At 33.3% G+C, this 8,182-nt stretch overlaps 1 long non-coding RNA gene across 1 annotated transcript; it reads left to right on the top strand.

The window, feature by feature from the left end:
* Positions 1–229: 229 nt before the first annotated feature.
* Positions 230–1,955, top strand: LOC133674892 (uncharacterized). Its single transcript, XR_009835281.1, has 2 exons — positions 230–1,223; positions 1,583–1,955. It is a non-coding gene; the product is annotated as an uncharacterized LOC133674892 (long non-coding RNA).
* The last annotated feature ends 6,227 nt before the right edge of the window (positions 1,956–8,182 follow it).

Raw genomic sequence — 8,182 nt, 5'->3', positions numbered from 1 at the left:
TCCCATTTGAAGATTTGTGTTAATCATATGGCAGTTACGGAAGAGAAACTGAATTTGTAGAGATTGTTTTGGGAAAAAAAAGGAAGAAACAGCAGCAATTGTGTTGTTGGTTTTTTTTTATTAACATGAACACTTAATCAAATACAGCAACATGAACACTTAATCAAATACAGCAGAGGTTTACTTATATGTATGTATGTATGTATGTATGTATGTATGTAATATACATTAACACCGCTCATTTGTTTACGCAAGGCAAGTCTTATCCTTATCTTTGTGAATGATCTGCATATTGTGCATCAAGACTAGAACTCTGTTCTTGTATACTCTCTGAAGGTAGATTTTGATTGCAAATCAATCACTCTTGTAGCTGTTGTTTCCTTATCAGTTTAGACTACCATGTTGGCTAGAGTTTGTTGCCTTTTGAACCTCTTTCTGTCCTAACATTTCTCCACTAATTTAGGCAATGTTGCTAAAAGCAGAGTGTGAGTGTTCAACCTTGTTTCTCCCATATTTTAACTCACCTTATCACTCAATCTACTGATAAATCCATATTCAAGGAGAAATGTACTGAAACGATCAAACCAGGCACGCAGAGCTTGTTTAAGTCCATAGAGAGCCTTCTGTAATTTGCAGATATATCCGCCATTCCTAGTGGTTGTTTTATATATATATCTTCGGTGATGTTACCATGCAAAAATACATTCTTTACATCAAGTTGTTGAATAGGCCATCCTTGAACCAGTGCTGCGCTAATAATCATCTGTATAGTGCCTGATTTGATAACCAGAGAAAAGGTTTCAATGCAGTCAATCCCATCAATTTGATGGTACCCTTTTGCAACAACACAAGCCTTTAGTCCGTCTGAAGATCCATCAGGTTTCAGTTTTAGAGCAAATTACATGTAGGTCTAGAGTGCGAGGAACAAGAGTCCATGTTTGATTTAATTGTGGGGCAGTAAATTCTTCTTCCATTGCAGTTTTCCAACCAGGATGAGCCAGAGCTGACTGAACATTTTGTGGCTCCCTGGGTACATTGTGAGAGGATATGGATGTCAAGGCATATTTTGGATTTGGTTTTACAGCACCAAGTTTGAATCGTGTAACCATAGAGTGAGAATCTTGTCCTTGAGAGGGCTGGGGAATTTTTGATGCAGGTTCTGTTCGTGGAGCTTTTGAACGAGTGGTTGATTGGGACCAAGTGATCACTGGGTGAGAAGGCTGGTGAGTTGTAGCTGATTGAGGTTATGTATAAGAGGTTTCAGATGCTGCAGCAGTGTGTATCCCTGTTGTTGCAGGGTTTGTTGTGGAGTCTATCATCGCTGGAGCAGAGTGTATTCCTGCTGGTGTAGGATTTGCTGTTGCCTCTAAATGTCCATTTCAGTCTGTTGCAGGATCTGTTGGAGAGTATTCTGCTACTTCCTCTAAGTGTCCTGTTGAGTTTGCAGGATCTGTTGGAGAGTATTTTGTTGTTGCCTCTAAGTGTCCTATTGAGTCTGTTGCAAGATCTGTTGGAGAGTTTAATTGTTCTTGTAAATGTATTTCTTCAGCTGACTGCTCTCCCTCAATCTATGGTGGTGCAGGAGAACCCTCAGGTTGTGGTCTACTGTGAACCGTCTGTGGAAGTATTGTGTCAGGAGTGTTTTGTGTCGGAGTGGAGACTACTGGCAGCGGATTGATGCATCGAGATGAATCCATTATCTTAGTATTTCCTGCAATGTTATGAGAATTAGTGTGAGGAATCCAAGTGTCAAAGATATGTAATGTATGTGATGAAGGCTGAATAGTAGTTGATGGTTTGTAAGGAAAAATTGTTTCATCGAAAACATGGCGCGAAATTAGAATTTTTCTGCTTGGAGGATGATGGCACTTGTATTCTTTATGTGTTGCACTGTAACCGATGAAAATATAATAGTTATTGATCGTTTGAATAATATTTTTAAAAAATTTTAAATCTTTTTATATCTTGATCAAGAATATCTCAGTCAATACTATTTGAGAATAAATGAATATCTCAGTCAATATTTTTTCTAATGAAAAAATTTTAAATCTCTTTATATCTTGATTGTTTGAATCCTCTCTTGATCACTTAAGTATCTACATATAGTTTATGATATATCCAATGTATATCTCTTTGTTACCTTAATTAAGATAACATGTAACAAGATCAAAGTATAAAATTCTCTATATAAGATAATTGAGTGATCTCAAGTCTAAGGATCACTTATACAATCGTCATGTGAACTTTTCCATAGATATATGTGATCTCTCTATATGAAATTCTCATGTGAGTTACTTTAGTGTACATGTATTATGACAAGCATCTATATATTAGTTTTAGGTATTCCTTATATCTCAACTTATGAGAACAACTGTTTCTTTTCATAAAAGAGAGAACATAATATGTATCAGTTTCCACGGCTCTAATAAATGTCCAGTATTTAAGAGAGTATTGACTTGGAACATTTTAGGAACAATGCTTTGATGCAATAAAAATCCTATAATTATAACAACTATAGAATTTCCTTCGCAAAACATTTTGTCCCGTTAACTTTATTTTTACTCTATATTCATAAATCAAATATTAGATTCATTAATATAATATTATATGAATATTAAAGATAAATTAAACCTTTATTAATAATAAATATTTATTTACATGAATATAATAATATCAAATGTAACCAATTGATTAACTACAAGATATATTAAACTAATAAGAACATGTTAAGGCTGGACTTGAACATGCAATGGTTGGACTCAACCAATTTCTGGTGGCTGAAGGTTGGTCGGTCGGTCGTCAGAACCTCCAAAATATTATTCTGACTTAACTATCATAAACAAAATAAATTTGTAGTATGATTGTGAAAATCAAGTCGAACCCAAAGAAAATTTCACGTAATTTTCCTCCAATATACTGAAATAAAAAAGAACCTGGGATTTGAATAAAAAATTAAAGAAAAAATATTCTGAAAATAAAAATAATAAATTGATATGTTGTTAACTCAGTTTAATTGTCCACACATTCATTCATATAAATCTATTGATTATCGAAATAAAATAAATATTCTTTTACGTCAAGCAAATAAATTCGATATCCCTTAAAGTTGAGGGAAATCGATGAGATTACAAATAAATTAATTAGATAAATCTCTCTAATCATTTTCTTACCATCAAGCGAATTTAATATTGAAAGCAATTCTCATTCACTTGGTAGTAGTCTCAGGAGTAAAATATGTAAAATTATTCTAAGCAAACATTCAAAAGCTTCACAATTTAACTTAGTTTATTCTTCTCTAATAAATCAAGATAAGAGTTGTAACAAACAAATTAATTTTTTTGCTTCTTACTCTAGTACCTAATAACAATTACAGATTGAAAGAAACTAGAAATCATAAATGTCATCTCAAAATAATTTAATAAGCTTGAATAACAATCAATAGCATAATTCTAAATAAGAAATAATAAATACTTGAATCTAAAAGAATTACAATGATAACGTTGATTTTCACAATTTGCTAATGGAGATGGTGTGTATTCCACTTGAACTGAAATTAGAAATTAGTTCATAGTTGCTGAAAAACTGACAAAAACAAAAAAAGAAAAGAATGTTGCAGAACTAATGTTTCAATTGTGTTTTGCTTTATTTTTTTTCTCTCTTGACTACTGAATTTCTTCAGGATTCTTAGGCTAATTAGAAGTCCTCATGCTACTTAATTCCTTCATTTTTTATCTAGTCCTTAAGGTTGGTTAAATCCCTAAAAAATTGTGTTGAAAACAGACACTATTGTTGTCACAACTCTGATGTAATTGAGACTCTTTTACAACTTTAACTTTGTTTTTTACTTGGTTTCTTGCAATATCCCACCATTCCAGCTGTATTATTTCATTCATGAAATATTATATGATTTAACACATTTCTTAGATCCTAAGGCACATCGTTTTTATGTTAGACTCCTAGTCGTAGTGGGATGCTTGTCAACATTAGTTTCCTCATCAAATTAGGAGACCAATCTCGTTCTTCAAACTATGTTCGAATTTATTTTATCTGACCTGGTATCATTAATAAAAATTGTATTCCTACATGTGTATATAATTTTGAGCTTTTGAATCGCACGATTTTGATGTTTGAGGCTCAAGATATGCCCATTTAAATCTGTAGTGTGAAAGTAGAGAATCCTGCTACATGTAGGATTTTAGCTCAATTTTACAGGTTTGATTAGAGGTCCAAACAAACTTGAATTTTTTTTTTCATAATGCCTTTCTGAAAAGCTTGATATGTGTACTTTAACTTCGATTCAGCCCACTTTAACATTCTAAAATTATCTCGGTGAAAAACCTGTTACAACAAGCAAGGTTTGAAATATAAAATGCAGAAATTCATATCTTTTAGCAATTAATTCATAAAGTCTCTTGGACATGCTAAATTCATAAAAATAATTTTCAATAAACTCAAAATATATTAAAAAACATAGTATAAAAAGAATAAAAAATATATTATATTTTACACTCATCAAAAGCTTTGTTGGTGCAAAGTCTCCTGGTTTGACCACATGTTGAAAACCAAGAAGGAAAAAAAAAACACAGAATCTTTGTGCAACTGAAACCCTCTAAATCTCATAAAATTGTCAAAGATGGCTTTTGCCTTCTTTTATTTTCATTCTAAATATTCAACTAAGAACTACAATCTAGGAAACAAAATTCAAAGAGGAAACTAACTAACAAACTAGGAAAGGAATAACAAACATGAAATTGGATTTGACATAATCAAATATGCGTCCTAAGGTCCGTCTCTCAGTTGGCAGAACCCCATGATTTAAGGAACAACTTCCTGATTTGAATCAATTGGCGGCTCCCTTGCAGAACTTGACTCCGACAAGCTTTGACGAGCATACTCAGAAAATAAATCTGGATGTAAGTTTTGGAGTTTTTTGGCTTGTAACCAAACTGATTCTGAATTGGAATGATTTTCCATTGTACTAAAAACTTCTAGTATCCCACACGATAGGTAGTAACAAATTGATGGTCAAGGATGGATGCAATCTCATCTCGAGGATCGATATTTTTAGGAATATGAAGAGTAGGTGCCTGCAATTCTTCTGTGGTTAGAATTGTGGGCAATTCAACTGTATCACCTTTAAACTCAGTAATATCATTGATATTAAAAACTGGACTTATACCAAAATCAGAGGGCAAGTCAATTACTTGCACATCTGCGCCCAATTTCTTGGTAACTCGAAAAGAACCTGCGAAACGTGCATGCATCTTGGTAAAACTTCCTTGAGGAAATCGTTTTGGCCTTCAGCGAATAAGAACCATATCACCAACGTTGAGTTGCCTGTCTTTTCGCCTTATTTTTGCAGAAGCCGCATATGATTATGTACTAAGGGAAAACCACCGCTTGACTTATTCTTGAACATCCCTTATATAGCTAGAAAAATCTAGGTCAGCCTTACTAGGCCTAGGAGGCAATGGTAATGAATTGAGATCGAGGGGAGTGTGAGGTGGAAATCCATAGACCACTTCAAAAGGAATGCACCCTATTGATCTGCTGACAAAATTGTTGAAGGAACATTCTGTCTGGGGAATTGCTTGATCCCGACGTGTGATATGATCCGCAACAATTCAACGTAATAAATTTCCCAAACTCCGGTTGGTCACTTTAAGTGTGACTGTCTGTTTAGGGGTGGAAGGCATTTGAAAATAACAACTTTGTCTCCATCTTCACCCATAATGATTTCCAGAAATAACTCACAAATTTTACATCCCTGTAAACTTAATAGAGGTTGGAACATCTTATAATCGGATCGCCACCTGCAAAAATATTAGAGCAACAACCTTTGAAGCATTATATGTCTACAACAAGGAATGAAATGAGACATTTTTTAGAAACAATCGACAACCACCATAATTGAATCATGTTGCCGAAAAAGTCTTAGACAACCCTTGAGTAAAATCCATGCTTATATGTTGCCAAGGCTTATCCGAAATTGGGAGAGGAGTATAGTGTCCCACTTGTTGCTTAGCTCCTTTGTTTATCTAACAGATCCGACAACGGTCCACCACTTTGTGCACATCTTTACGCATTCGATACCAATAGAATCGATAAGCAACAATAATGACACGTTTTGTCATAGCCGAAATGCCCTGCTAACTCCTCACCATGAAGTTCTGTGATTACAAATTCACGAAAAGATCTATGAGGAAGGCATAGCCGTGTACCATAAAATATAACCATTCCTCAAAAAATATTCACAACGAGATATGCTTGACTTGGTGGAAAAATTATTCCATTTGCTGCCAAAATCCACGTCTTCAGCATACTGCACTTTGATACTATCAAATCCTATAAAATTATATGAGAACATATGTAGCAAGTGGGGTCTCCAGCTCAAGGCGTCACTTGGCCTGTTTGTGAGTGTGGTTACAGTTGTTTTTCCAAATGTTTTTCATACTGAAATACATCAAAATAATTTTTTTTATTTTTTAAAAATTATTTTTGAGATCAGCATATCAAAACAATATACAATATATATAAAAAATTTATAGCAAAAAAATTAAATTGTTTAAAAACATGGATTAACCTGCGTTTCCAAACGCTATCCCTAACTTATTTTTAATAACAAACTCGAACTGTTACAAGTAATCCATCCACCGAGCATGTCTAGCATTCAACTTACTTTAGGAATTTAAATGCTTCAAGGAAGATGGTTAGTATAAAGAACAAATTCCCCATTCATCAATTAAGGACATCAAGGCTTGAGAGTTTGAATTAAAGCATAAAATTTCATGTCATTTACCAAATACGTTTGACGAGTGTCATTTAGCTTTTCATTGTAGAAAGCAATGGGATGACCATCTTGGCTCTAAGACACCCCAATTCCCACATATGAAGTGTCACAAACTACTTCAAAGACCTTAGAAAGATCTGGCAGTTTCAGAACCAATATTTACCCCATTTTTTCTTTAATTTTAGCGAATGCTTTAGAGGCTGCTAGCTACACTCCAAAAGAAACTCTAACTCTTGGCTTTCAAACACTGGTGCCATTATCGTTTCGAAACCCTGAATAAATCGTTGATAAAATATGGCCAGACATATTTTTATAATTAAAAATTTTAAAGTTATTGAAATATAGATAAAATCATTATTAAGGATTTTTCAAACTTATAAATTCCAAGAAATGCAAAGAAAAATCAACACAAGCACTTTCTTAAACAATGCAAAAAAGTATTTTCTTGTTTTTATAAATAAAATACAATTTTATAAGGATTGAGTCGTATGCAACAAATAAAAAATATTTTTTATTTTTTTAAAAGACTTGTTTGGAAGAAAAGCTCATTTTCTTTAAAATCAAATCTATCAAAATAGGTCTAAGGGTATATTTGTCAAACACTTTTTAAGACAAAAAATCCTTTATCAAAATAGTAACCAACCAAATAGAGCCTTAACATCTGACTCGATTTTGACATGATCAGGTTGATCTAAAATCTTTTGTTCGATCATAAACTAAACCAAAGATTATTTTATTCATTGTATATATTTTATTCCTCCAACTTTTTTATTTGTCATATTGGTTCTCTACCACCAATTTAGATAATTTTCCAGGCTTTTTTCTTGTATTTTTTAATTTTGTTTTTTTAAATCAAAAGTGGGTAACATCAAGAATCATGTAATGATGTGGAAAATTGGGCAAAGATGACTCGAGAATGTAGTTGATAGCATGTTGTACATCCTACATTGGTGGAAGCTATTTTATCATCTCATCGAGCATAATATGTTGAAACTCCACCAGTAATAGCAACTTCTACTGGAATAGATCTATCACCTTACTTAAATTCACGACTGACTACCAATAACACCATTTGCTTTCATTTCAAGCTCGGGTAAATTGTCGAATGGTCAATACTGGAGCATTGTCTTTTTGTTTCTCAATTTCCGAAATCTATAAAGGATCCAAAACAAGTTTCTTACCCTTAAAAGTAGAAGAGTAAATTTTAGCATACCCGTCGTAGAAGACCCTTCTATCATAAAGCCAAGATCTCCCTACTAACATGTGACGAATGGTTATAGGAATCACATCACACTAGGCCTCGTCCATATAGGTTTTCCCCAATAAGAACCTCAACAAACACGGATCCTTGACTAAAACTGAATTATCTTCATTGACCCAACTAATTTGACA

Source organism: Populus nigra, chromosome 15 (assembly GCF_951802175.1).
Source record: "Populus nigra chromosome 15, ddPopNigr1.1, whole genome shotgun sequence".
In the NCBI taxonomy this organism is placed as follows: Eukaryota; Viridiplantae; Streptophyta; class Magnoliopsida; order Malpighiales; family Salicaceae; genus Populus; species Populus nigra.
The sequence above is the reverse complement of the archived record's forward strand: the minus strand, read 5'-3'. Positions and strand labels throughout refer to the sequence as shown.